At 42.6% G+C, this 13,597-nt stretch overlaps 1 protein-coding gene across 1 annotated transcript in view; it reads right to left on the bottom strand.

Annotated features, from left to right (window-relative positions):
• Tsbp1 (testis expressed basic protein 1) overlaps positions 1–13,597 on the bottom strand; it is a 46,436-nt gene that overhangs the window by 22,008 nt on the left and 10,831 nt on the right. The window lies entirely within an intron of this gene.

Here is a 13,597-nt window from a genome sequence, read left to right as displayed (position 1 = left end):
ACTGCATGTCATGCATGGCCTTTTTGGAAACTTAACGAGGTATGTCCACTCCCACCTCTGCAGGTTCGCTATACACAGGGCTAGAGTGGAGGACGGATACTCACGAATAGGCGCTGAGAACTGCACTGTAATGGGAATAAGAGTGTATCAATGTGGTTGAGAGTTGCAGAATCTGCATGCCACCAATATTCCCCAAAGAAATCACAAAGCAACTCAACGGGGTTGGGGGTGGGGTGGGGCTAATACAAAGATGGCAGCTATCTCAGAGATAGTAGAGATTTCCCATCAGAGCAAGTTATTGAGGACCCACCCATCTTAACAGAAAAATAAGTAAATAAAAATATAAAATGACAATAAAAATGTCAGCTACTTGATGTTCCCTTTTCTTCTTCTTTTTTTTTTAAAAGTTATTTATTTTATATGAATACACTGTCACTGTCTTCATACACAGAAGAGGGCGTCAGATCCCATTATAGATGGTTGTGAGCCACCATGTGGTTGCTGGGAATTGAACTTAGGACCTCTGGAAGAACAGTCAGTGCTCTTAAGTGCTGAGCCATTTCTCCAGCTCGACGTTCCCTTTTCTTAAGCTCAGTGATATTTCATAATACTTGGTCTTAGGTCTTGGATATCATGAAGTGCTTTATACTTTTAACGTGGTCAGGAAACATGCATGCAAAATCCTTCCAGACGGGAGTTGGGGCAGGTGGGGTACAAAGAGGGTAGGATCTCAGATCTCATAGAAGGACAAAGAGGTAAAAAAGAACTCACTTATAGGTCCAATGGTTCCAGCTAAAATATTGAAAAAACAAACCAAAATCAATTAGTTCTCTAGCAGAGGAAAACAGTTTACATCAAAATTCTCTGGGAAATTCCGAAACCAAAGCCAACAGTGCAGTTTTCACTCCGATGGGCAGCACAAGCTGGGGTCAGCCCCCTCCCGGGGAGAGTGAGTGCGCTGTCAACATACCTATCGCCTTCCTGTTAGTTGGCCATCTCGAGCTGTTTAGCTAGAGTCTATGGCCTCATCTTCTTAAGGAGACATTGGAATTCCTATCTTTGTGATGAGTTAGGTCCTTGTTCACCAGAGTAAACTGGCTTGGCATAGTGGAATGAATCAGACTGAAGCTATTCTAGGCAGGGATTGTGGGTGAAGGAATCCAGAGCCGAGACTCCGGTGCTCAGCAACAGTGTTGTCCTTGTGCAGGGTGTGACTCATGAGCCCTGACTCTAGCATGCTTTGTCCTCTTGCCTTCAGGAGGAACCTAGTCTAGGTATGAGCAGCCTCAGAAGTCTGGGCGACACTGTAGCAAAGCCACTAAGCCCCAAGGAGGGTCACTTTTCTTGTCCTTAGTTGCTGCTGTTGTGTGAGACTCCACAGGGATGGAGAAGCTGACTCAATTGGGGTCAACCGTGTTCTGTTTTTATTTCCTTTCTAAGTGCAGAAGATTCAGATCCTATAGCATGATGAAACTCAAGTTTTAATGTACGTGTAAGTCACTCAGTGACCCTGACAAGCATGGCGTCTGATTAGTAGACCAGGGATGGGCACCAGCAGAGTCTGGTATCTCCAACAGAAACTAAGGTGATTCCCCTGGGGCTGCAGGGGATGCTCAAAATGTGCCATCAGCTGACCTCACCTGTGCTTTGCACCATGCAGCTCCTGACAGACGGCTGTCACAGTGCCGTCTGCAATAGTCTCCAGGCCCTCTTCTCACATGCACACACCATCACACCACACCACACCACACTCTTCACTCCTCCCACAAACCATCACTGACAGTGTGGGGACACTCCGTCTGTAGGCTGGGACTCTCTGTATGCCACGGTGCCCTCTCCCCATTGCTGAGGAGGACACCATGTTAGTCTTCTCCCTTGAATGTCACTAGAGCCTCAAGAAGAGAGACAGTCCTACTTTTTGCTAGACTGTCCCTGACAAGTCTCCCTTTGCAGCTGGTACTACAGGTTTTGGAGGGGTTCTGTAATCCTATCTCACAGGATCGCCCCATGTGTCAAGAGCAGAGGAGGAAGAAGGGGAAGAATGGGCAGTGTTCACAGGAGGAAATAGAGGTGCCAGGGCCACGAGTGTCATAATTGTTCTATGCAGTGAGGCAAAGCTCCTGAGGATCAAGTGCAGAGAGGAACTTACAGATGTCTCCAGCGTTGCCGGCTAAAACAAAAACACAAAACCTTAAGTTTGGAAGAAGCATGACTCAGGGTGTTTGTTTTGGGGGGTTTTTGGGCCAACCATTCACCGAGTCCTCCATGTGGGAGGATTCTGGGAAGTCAGTGCATTTCCTTTGGTTGTTTAAGAGACTGAGGCCACCCTCTAAGGCTATTGACCTAGACTGTTTTGTATGAAGTGCTTCACCTGGCCCTAGAATTTTCCTCATGTTGTTAAATGAATGAACTTGGGCTTTTGTTAGCAGAATCTTCAACTGGGTTGCATAAAGCAGTGGAACAGTTATTTAACAGGTCTTGAAAGGAGGGTAATTCACATACTGGGAGGGACAGGCAGAGTCAAACAGCTTCCTCTGTCTGAGTGTGTCTCCTTACCACCCTTCATAAGCTCTCCCAGAGCAGCCATTGCATAGCAGACCCAAAAATAGAGTTAAAGATTGGGGAACATACTCAGAGGTTCGGTTAAGGACTTGGTGCTTCTTGTTCTACCTGTAATAGAAATCAAGAACATTCTTGAAAACCACAACTGGTTGAGATACAGAAGTCAACTGCATTATAGGTGCTCACCCCCAATTAACACATCTACAGTCCATCCCCTACATGTGAGGTTCAGGAAACATCTCTGAAAAGGGGTAGAAAGACTGTCAGGGCTGGAGGATTAAGACAGCTAGCTGCTGAGAAACAGTTTCTTCAAAAGAGAGGACATAGTGAGGGACAGGTGGATCTGGAAAGAAGTGGGTAGTAGTGAATATGATCAAGATAAACCACATAAAATTCTCTAAAAGTTCATGAAAATATTACAAAGAGGAAAGAACTGTGAACCTACAGTTTAGACCAGAGTGGGCTGGTGATTCTGTACCCTCCTCTGCCTTCAGGCTTCCCTACTTAGTATCTCTCCAGCTGTTTGAAAACTTTAAAGTTGATTGTTGTGATTACTTAGGTGACTGGTTTAAGCTCTCAGAAGAGACTTGACTATTTTCATACAACTAAGGAGGGGGTTGCAGCTCCAGGCAGCCTGACAACAGTCCTCCATATACCAAAAAGGCATCAGTCAACAAGCAGGTGTGAGCTAAAAGTGTCTCTGAGCAGGCCTTATCTCACTGTTCTAAGTTTACTGGGAATTTCTCCTGGGGAGGAGGGAGGTTGTAGCTAGACAGAGCTGTTGTCAAAGGAAGACTCACTTGCGTTAGTAGAATGTAAAGATACAGAAGGGAAATGACTGCTGAGGAGCTGAGGAATGTGTGGCCAAAGAGATGAGTTTGCTTAGGCTGGAAGGGCATGTCACTGCCTTGGAGAGAAATGTACTAAAGGTATGAGGAAGCTCTCCAGAATCATGAGCTATAAGCCCTGTAACTCTGGCGTATTGGAAAACAGGTAAGGAAGGGAGCAGTCCTCTGCCTAGTATGGGAGCTCAATGACAAAACATTGTGAAAATAGAAGAAAAACTCACTTGGTGGTTCTTGGCAAGTAGCTGAAGAGGAGTACAAAAAAAATTCAAGTTAGTGTGGATAGTGGTTCACACACTGCACCTACATCCCAGAATCTATCAGGAGCTACTCCCAGGATACACTAGGCCTTCCATTGCCCAGTAGGCATAGTGCCATCTCTCTACTTGGTCAGGACTAAGTTCTCAAGAACATAGGTTCGAGATCCCCTTCCCAAGAGCACCACAGTTAGGGGGATACTTATTGCAACAGTGTCTTGCCACTCACTACCCTGCTTTGATTGCTGGACAGCCCTGTCATTTGGTGATCACAGAACAGGAGAGAAGAAGTGATTGCTGGGTTCTTACAGTATTATATGGTAGCTATAGTTAATAACATGTATTTACTGATATAAGATTGTGAAAGTAGAAAAACTCACTTTGCGGTCCTTGGAATACAGCTGAAGAAAAGTGAAAAAAAGAAAAAATTTCAAGTTAGTGTAGATAGTGTTTGTGATGGTTTGTATATGATTGGCCCAGGGCGTGGCACTATTAGGAGGTATGACCTTGGAGTAGGTGTGTCACTGTGAGTGTGGGCTTTAAGACTCTAATCCTGGGCTGGTTAGATGGTTCAGTGGGTAAGAGCCTGACTGCTCTCCCAAAGGTCCTGAATTCAAGTCCCAGCACTCACATGGTGGCTCACAACCATCTGTAATAAGATCTGACATCCTCTTCTGGACTGTCTGAAGACAGCTACAGTGTACTTACTTATAATAAATAAATAAATCTTTTTTTTTAAAAGAGCCTAATCCTAACTCCCTGGGAGCCAGTATTCTCCTAGCAGCCTTTAGATGAAGATGCGGAACTTTCAGCTCCTCCTCCTGCACCATGCCTGCGCCTGGATGCTTCCTACCTTGATAATAATGGACTGACTCTCTGAACCTGTAAGCCAGCCTCTGTTAAATGTTGTCCTAATAAGAGTTGTCTTGGTCATGGTATCTGTTCACAGCAGTAAAACCCTAAGACAGTGGTTTACACATTGCACCTACATCCCTACAGTCTTCTCAGGAGCTACTCCCAGAGGCCTTCTCTTGTCCTGGAGGCACAGCACCACCATCCCTCTACCTGATCCCTTTGTGACCCGGCCTTTCCTGCTTTCACCCCTCCATCAACAACAGCTACTGGTCTTGCTGACTGCCATCTTAAAGGGTGTACTTATTAGGCTCAAAAGCTGTGTATTCTTGTGCGTGTGTGTGTGTGTGTGTGTGTGTGTGTGTGTGCATGTAAACAAGAAGTCCAGAGAGAATCACTTCTCAAACAATGCCAGTTTCAGCACAGAGAAACAGGGCACTAGGTGTCTATTCCATTGCTGCAAGCCTAACTTGGAGGCATCTTTGGGAGAATTGGTACTGTCAGTCACACAGAGCTTTTTGCTCCTTCACAGACACTACACGAGTTCTCTCATGTTGCGTTCCCTGTTCTCACTGAATTCCCTCAGCTCCTGTTCTCTTATTTTTTTTCTGTCCTTGTTATACAGATTTGGAAATCTATGTGTATCCTGACATGCCATTTGACTAAGACTTAGATGAGGAAAAGAGAGTATTGGGGTGTCTGGTTATAGTGAACCAAGAAATGTGGAACTTGAGTTTCTGGAAAGCTTCTAGAAGAGGTCTGACAGTTCAGAAATGTGGCCTTATGATGACAAAGGGGCTGAGCATTGGCAGAGAAGAAGAAAGGCGAAGCAACTTACCAGGATTGGATCTGCACAGTCCTGAAAGTAAAAAAACAAAAAACAAAAAACAAAACAAAAAACAAAACAAAACCAGAGTGAGTGTCTCACTGACTGACAGAGCTCAGCCTCTGTGAACACTGCCTTGAAACAAGGCTGTAGGAAAGAATCACACCCCATTTTCTGTCAGTGGTTGTGGGCAGTGTGGTGAGCTGGTATCTCTGGACCACCCTCCAGGTAAAGCCCTAGGCGTGTGTTTCCTGAGGAACACTGCCAGTATCGAGAAGGACTAGAATCCCCATAGTAAAGACATTTTGAAAAAGAACAAAATACAACAAATATAGAAAATAGTGCCCTTTTAGCCAAAGATCAGTTACATAGATAAATAGAGTGACCTCAGCCAACGAGCTAATGAAGCCAGGGGAGTCGTGTAGGGACTGCCTGGCCACTGGTAGGCTAGTCTGAAAGATGGTAACCAAAATTGAGAAAATGCCCCCATAAGATCTGGCTGTAGGGCATTTTCTGAATTAGTGATCAATGAGGCGAGGGCCCAACCCATTGTGGGTAGTGCCATCCCTGGGCTGGTGGTGCTGGGTTCTATAAGCAAGCAGGCTGAGCATTCAAGGAGGAGCAAGCCAGTAAGCAGCACTCCTCCATGGCTTCCGCATCAGCTCCTACACCCAGGTTCCTTCTCTGCTTAAATTTCTGTCAATGATGAACAGTAACGTGGAAATATAAGCCAAATAAACCCTTTCCTTCCCAGGTTGACTTTTGTACTGCCTGGTTGTGTGTCAACTTAACACAAGCTGGAGTTATCACAGAGAAAGAAGCCTCCCTTGAGGAAATGCCTCCATGAGATCTGGCTGTAAGGCATTTTCTCAATTAGAGATCAAGGGTGGGAGGGCTCATTGTGGGTGGTACCATCCCTGGACTGGTAGTCTTGGGTTCTATAAGAAAGCAACCTAAGCAAGCCAGTAAGTAACATCCCTTCATGGCCTCTTTATCAGCTCTTGCTTCTTGATCTGCTTGAGTTCCAGTCCTGACTTCCTTTGCTGATGAACAACAGTGTGGAAGTGTAAGCTCAATAAACCCTTTCCCCCCAACTTGTTTCTTAGTCATGATGTCTGTGCAGAAATAGAAACCCTGACTCAGACAACTTTGGTCTTGGGGTTTCATCATAGCAACAATAACCCTAACTAAGAAATTTACCAAAAAATTCCTTTTCTCCCCGTTACTCGTGTGTGTGTGTGTGTGTGTGTGTGTGTGTGTGTGTAACACAACAATAGCCACACCCTGAAGGTTTCTGTGTCCCAGCTCCTGGGACTTGTGATGCTGTTAATGGAAGAGGGTGTCTGTGTACAGATGGCAGTCAGGCTGTCCTTGGGATTGTCCAAATTGTGTAGATGGGAGCAACATGTAAGGAGATTATTTTATGCTTCCACAGTGACCTGTCTGTCGTAAGACGTCTTAACTCCTATCACACCCTCCATGTCAGCACTGACTTGTACAAGACTGTGCTGTACATTCCTGGACGTTATTCCTGTTGCACTGAACTGTCTGGAAAGAGATCTGCGGTTGTGCACTTTGTCTAAAACAGCCCTTTGAGTCTTTTCATAAAGAGGCAGGTACACAAATAAAACAAAACAAAACAAAATAAAAATCTCACTGCTTTCCAGGGTGGTCTAGCTGTGTGCTGAAGTAAAATAATCTTCCATCCTGCATTCAGTAAAACTCACGAGTGCAAAGTCTCGTACTTTCAGTCACAGAAAAGTTTGGAAAACAGCCACTCACATGTGAGACATGGAGGCCAATTGAGTTTGAGAAAGAAGAAAGGCTATGGCAGACACTGCAACACAGAGGTAGTTCTGTGGGTGTTTTTTTTTTATTTTTTGTGGATTTAATATTATTAACAGAGCAATTGTCTATAACCATCAGAGGGGAAAGAAAGCCTTTTGGGTGATGGCCAATTAAAGGTTACTGTCTAGTAGAAAATACTGATTGTCTCCATGTTTAAAAATACAATAACTGGGAAGAATATGTTATACAAATTTAAGGGGAACAAAGCAAATCCAACCAAAGAGTAAAGCCAAATATGACACAGAAAAGGAAGGCCATGGGGCAGAGACTCGGGTAACAGACCCAACAGAACAGTTGGCTTCTGAATAAGAAGGGAAATGAGATAACCCCAGAAGCAAATTGGACAATCATTTGGAGCAAGGTTTTTATGTAGAAATGTAACCTATATAACGACAAGACACAACTCAAGACAGTAGGTTTGTGGTACCAAGGAAACCACAGACTTGAAAGGACTGACTGTGTTACAGGGGTTGTGTGCTGGGGGACCTGGAGGGGAGCCAGCCAAGAGGCAACATAGGAGAATTGGGGAAGATGCTGATAATGCACCAGTAAGAAAAACGTTAGAAAAATATTGTATATTTATAAGTTGTGATTTTATTCCTCAACTGAAGTGCATAAATTATGTTTCTATATATTTCAATATTATAGTTTTGAAGAAGATGAAAACTGTAATTACTGTTACTGAAAGTGTAACAACACTTCAGTAAAAACTATGAAATACAGAATGGAATATTGCATTCAGTGAGAATGTATAAATATTGCAAGTAGACATTAAAGACCATAATTCACTTATAAGTGTTTGAGAAAGGATAGGGCAAAGGGTCTGTAATGGGATCAAGAGAAAGGATTTCAGTATTATCTATGCTTGGGAAATAGGACAAAGTATTATCAACTGGCACAATGAGGGTGTTTACCCACAATGAGGGTGGGTTCACACAGGAAGGTCTATACACACATTGATGTTGGGTTTACACATTGAGGGTGTGTACATACACTGAAGATGTGTTTGCACATTGAGAGAGGGCAGTCAATGTGTGTATGTACACACCAGTGTGTTAATTATTTTTGTACCTTATTTTAAAAAACATTTAAAAAGAAGAAAAAACAACAAGTATTTGCAACACTAAGGCTTGTAAAGTAGAAAATGGCAGAACTAAAGCAAGCCGTGGAACACTCACCCAGGGAGTGGTGACTCACTGACCCTCCTCCTATAGAAACACCAGTTGGTCCTAAAACACAAACAGAAAATCAAGAGGCCGGTCCTCAGAATTTGGGCTTCCAACCTTTGCCTGTCAGGTTCTGCTACTGTCACTCATCGGGGCTGAGGGCCAGCCCAGGGAGGAGGCGCTGGCTAGTGTCCTTGGGTTAGCTATCGGTTTCCATTCCACCCTTTAAAGGGTTTAATTTTCCGTAGACAAATATTGTTGCTGTAAGACTTTATTTTGGTGATGGTAATTGACCTTAGAGCATGCACTAGATAGTTTTATGTTGATTTTAGCTAGAGTTACTAGGGAGGAGGGAGTCTCAGTTGAGGAAATGCCTCTATAAGTTCTGATGTAGACAAGCTTGTAGGACATTTTGTTAATTAGTGGTTGATGGAGGAGGGCCAAGCCCACTACGGGGAGGTGCTACCTGGTCTGGTTGTCCTGTGTTTTGTAAGAAAGGAGGCTCAACAGGCCATGGGGAGCAAGCCAGTAAGCAGCACCCTCTAATGTCCTCTGTATTAGCTCCTGCCTCCAGGTTCCTGCCCTGCTTGAGTTCCTGTCCTGACTTCCCTCAGTGTTGGATTACAATGTGGAAATGTAAGCCAAAAAAAAAAAAAAAAAAAAAAACCTCAAACAAACAAACAACAACAACAACAGAATGTTTCCTTGCTTCCCTGGGTTGACTTGGGTCTTGGGGTTTCACCAAAAAGATTTGCCAAAAAAATTCCTTTTCTCCCCTCTTGTGTGTGTGTGTGTGTGTGTGTGTGTGTTAAACGGAACAATAGCCCCCTGAAGGGGTGCTATTGTTTCTGTGTCCCAACCCCTGGGACCTGTGATGCTGTTAATGGAAGAGGGTTCTGTGCACAGATGGAGGTCAGGCTGACCTTAGGATTGTCCTGAATTGTACTGATGGAAATAAACTGTTAAGGGGATTATATTTTGCTTGCACAGTGACCTGAGACGTTTTAACTCCTAGCACACCCTCCATGTCAGCACTGACTTGTACCCACTCCTGAAAAAGTCTGGACTTTTTTCCGGCTGCACTGAATTGCCTGGAAAGAGATCTGCAGTTGTGCACTTTGTCTATAACAGCCCTTTGACACCTTGCATAAGAGGCAGGTGTACACACACACACACACACACTCCTTTCTATTTTCAAGTATGATCTAGCTGTGTTTATAGCTTTACCTGTTAACAGATAAGACAGAGGATGGCATGTGTGAAGGCAGAAGACCAGATGACATGAAGCTTTATAGACTTGTGTTAAGCCAGAAAGCTGGGATAATTTGTTAGTCACAGAAATGAGCAGAACCAAGCCTTGTAGGTAGGTGTGGCCCTCTGGGTTTTCATCTCTTTCTAGATGAGAGCAACTGTGGGTTTGTTCTATAGATGTAGGTGAGGTGAAAGGCACAACCATAGTCATGTCACTAATGTAGATGATTTTTATAATTAAAGATTTAAGTCAACAGGTTGGAAAATCTCGAATCTGTAGTAGGAGGAATGAAGCTAGTTCCACATGCAGGCACAGCAGAGTTAATACATAGAATGTAAGAATAAGGAAAAGTCTTGAAATATTTTTACTTAGTAACTGCACAAAGCCATCAAGGAGAAGCTAAAAACTAGCAGGTGATCTTGAGATAGTTCTGCTATGGAGTATAAAATTAATGACGGATTTGTTTCTCTAGGCAAGGCTGAGAAGATTTCATCTGAAGAAAGATTCTGGCTATTAATATGCTTTTCCTGTTATTATTAAATATATTTAGCAATCACTAGGTATTTGCCAACCCCTTTGAGCAGATTTCTGCAGAACAATGAAGATGTTCTGTCTTGTATTGAGGCTATATAGACAAATAGATGATTTCTTAATTCCTTTTTTTTTTTTGGCTTGGTTTTTTGAGACAGGGTTTCTCTGTGTAGCCCTGGCTGTCCTGGAACTCACTCTGTAGACCAGGCTGGCCTTGAACTCAGAAATCCACCTGCCTCTGCCTCCCAAGTGCTGGGATTACAGGCGTGCGCCACTGCTTTGCACTATTTCTCAATTCTTAATGATAATTCTATAAAAATTCCTAAAATTATCTTAGTGATTATTTAAGCTCTTTATAATAGGACCATTATTACATCCTTTCTGATGTCAAAACTGCAATGAGAACTCTGCAAGTCTTCAAGTGTCATGAGTTACTTGCTTCTGAGATATGAAGCAGACAACTTAGAGCACATTCAGAGGTTGTAAAACCAAGATCTTAAAAGGGAAACTGAGGAATTACTATAGGTGTAAGGACAGAAGATAAAATATTGACTGGGTTTATCTATACAAAACTTTACTAATATCTTAGTCACAAAAATCATGGTTCTTTACGTTCAATGAATCTGTAGAGCTAGTGACAGATAACAGATGTTTAGCCAGATAATTACTTTTGTTTTTCAACTTGGTGAACCATTGAGTTTTATTGGGGTCTACTACAGAGTAGAAATGACTCAAAGATAGTTGTATCACCAAAAGCCTGTGTCAGCAGAGTCACGGCTCGTGAAACCTGGAAATCTATAGTATATTAGACAACCTAGAGGCAGCTCAGCAGGTTTCAGTGTTCTTTCTAGGGAATTCAGTAGGTCCAACAGATAATTACTCTTAATGGATATATTATTCTTACTGGATAATTACTCTTAATGGATACAACATTCTCTGTTGTAAACTTCTTATTCAATTCATGATTTGAATTTATGTGTAAATTTTTGGTGAACTTCTTACTATGTAATCATGTATTCTGAATGATGTGTAAGTACTGAGGGGCAAGGGGGAGAGAGAGAGAGAGACAGACAGAGACAGAGAGAGACAGAGACAGAGAGAGACAGAGACAGAGAGACAGAGAGAGACAGAGAGACAGAGAGACAGAGAGAGAGAACTTTTAAAACAGAATTGAAGGACTTTTTTTTTTGAGAGAACCACCTTTTAGAAGAACTTTTTTAGAGAACTTTTTAGAGAGAATGTAGAAATAAAGATTAAAATCACTTTTCAAAGTGTTTCTTTTTCTTCCTGTGACTTCAACTAGCAGGCTGGGAGTTAGAACCCTGTAGTTCCTGCAGAGATAGAACAAGGGCTACTTTACTTAATCCCCTGCTGTTTTACTATGAGGTGCTAAATGTCAGAGACTGCAGTTTCTGGCCTCAGAGGAACTCAACAGGTCAGCTACAGCAGCAAAGTGACTTATACTTAAGATAGGTAAACATTGTATTCTTAAACAGCAACCCTAAATATCTTGCAGACCTAGTCTTGACCCACTGATGCTCTTGCTTGACTGCTATCTCAAGAGAGAACCAAGAAGAAAGGAGACCCTCTAGGGCTGGTCCTCAGTGAGTTTCATTAGAATAGAAGATTTTATCAATAGCAAACCCAAGAATGATAAAAAAAAGTGCTGAAGTAAAATAATTTTCCATTCTGCATTCAGTGAAACTCATGAGACCAAGTGCAAAGTCTAGTACTTTCAGTCACAGAAAAGTTTGGAAAACAGCCACTCACATGTGAGACATGGAGGCCAATTGAGCTTGAGAAAGAAGAAAGACTATGGCAGACACTGCAACACAGAGGTAGCTTTGTGTTTTTTCTCTCTCTCTCTCTCTCTGTGTGTGTATTCATTATTATTGACAGAATAAATGTCCATAACCATCGGAGGGGAAAGAAAGCCTTTTGGGTGATGGCCAATTAAAGGTTACTGTCTATAGAAAATACTGATTGTCTCCATGTTTAAAACAACAATAACTGGGGAGAATGTGTTATACAAATTTAAGGAGAACAAAACAAATCCAAACAAACAAAATATCCAAACAAATCCAAACAATGCCAAATATGACACAGAAAAGGAAGGCCACGGGACAGAGACTTGGGTAACAGACCCAACAGAACAGTTGGCTTCTGAATAAGAAGGGAGATGAGACCCCCATATGATTTCCAAAATAACCCCCAGAAGCAAATTTGAAAATCATTTGGAGTAAGGTTTTTATGTAGAAATGTAACCTAAATAACAACAAGACACAACTCAAGACAGTAGGTTTGTGGTACCAAGGAAACCACAGACTTGAAAGGACTGACTGTGTTACAGGGGTTGTGTGCTGGGGAACCTGGAGGGGAGCCAGCCAAGAGGCAACATAGGAGAATTGGGGAAGATGCTGATAATGCATCAGTAAGAAAAAACGTTAGAAAAATATTGTATATTTATAAGTTGTGATTTTATTCCTCAACTGAAGTGCATAGATTATGTTTCTATATTTCAATATTATAGTTTTGAAGAAGATGAAAACTGTAATGATGCCTTAAAAGAGACAACACTTCAGTAAAAACTATGAAATAAAGAATGGAATATTGCATTCAGTGAGAATGTATAAATATTGCAAGTAGACATTAAAGACCATAATTCACTTATAAGTGTTTGAGAAAGGATAGGGCAAAGGGTCTGTAATGGGATCAAGAGAAAGGATTTCAGTATTATCTATGCTTGGGAAACAGGACAAAGTATTATCAACTGGCACAATGAGGGTGTTTATGCACAATGAGGGTGGGTTCACACAGGAAGGTCTATACACACATTGATGTTGGGTTTACACATCGAGGGTGTGTACATACACTGAAGATGTGTTTGCACATTGAGAGTGTGCAAGTGTGTTAATTATTTTTGTACTATATTTTTTAAAAAACCGCTTACAAAGAAGAAAACAGCAGCAGTAGCAACAGCATCAACAGCAGCAGCAGCAGCATCAACAAGTATTTGCAACACTAAGGCTTGTAAAGTAGAAAATGGCAGAACTAAAAGCAAGCCGTGGAACACTCACCCAGGGAGTGGTGACTCACTGACTTTCCTCCTATAGAAACACCAGTTGGTCCTAAAACACAAACAGAAAATCAAGAGGCCGGTCCTCAGAATTTGGGCTCCAACCTTTGCCTGTCAGGTTCTGCTACTGTCACTCATCAGGGGCTGAGGGCCAGCCCAGGGAGGAGGCGCTGGCTAGTGTCCTTGGGTTAGCTATCGGTTTCCATTCCACCCTTTAAAGGGTTTAATTTTCCGTAGACAAATGCTGCTGCTCTAAGACGTTGTTTCTTTCTTTTCCTGGATTCTTGTCGCTCCTGGTCCCTCTTGCTGACTCTGAGACAGAGGCCTGGCTGTCTCTGCGAGGCAGTACCACTGCTGCTGATTTTTGTTTGCTATCCTGACT

Source organism: Apodemus sylvaticus, chromosome 19, assembly GCF_947179515.1.
Source record: "Apodemus sylvaticus chromosome 19, mApoSyl1.1, whole genome shotgun sequence".
In the NCBI taxonomy this organism is placed as follows: domain Eukaryota; kingdom Metazoa; phylum Chordata; class Mammalia; order Rodentia; family Muridae; genus Apodemus; species Apodemus sylvaticus.
Note: the sequence above shows the minus strand (reverse complement) of the source record. Positions and strands in the feature narration are given on the sequence as shown.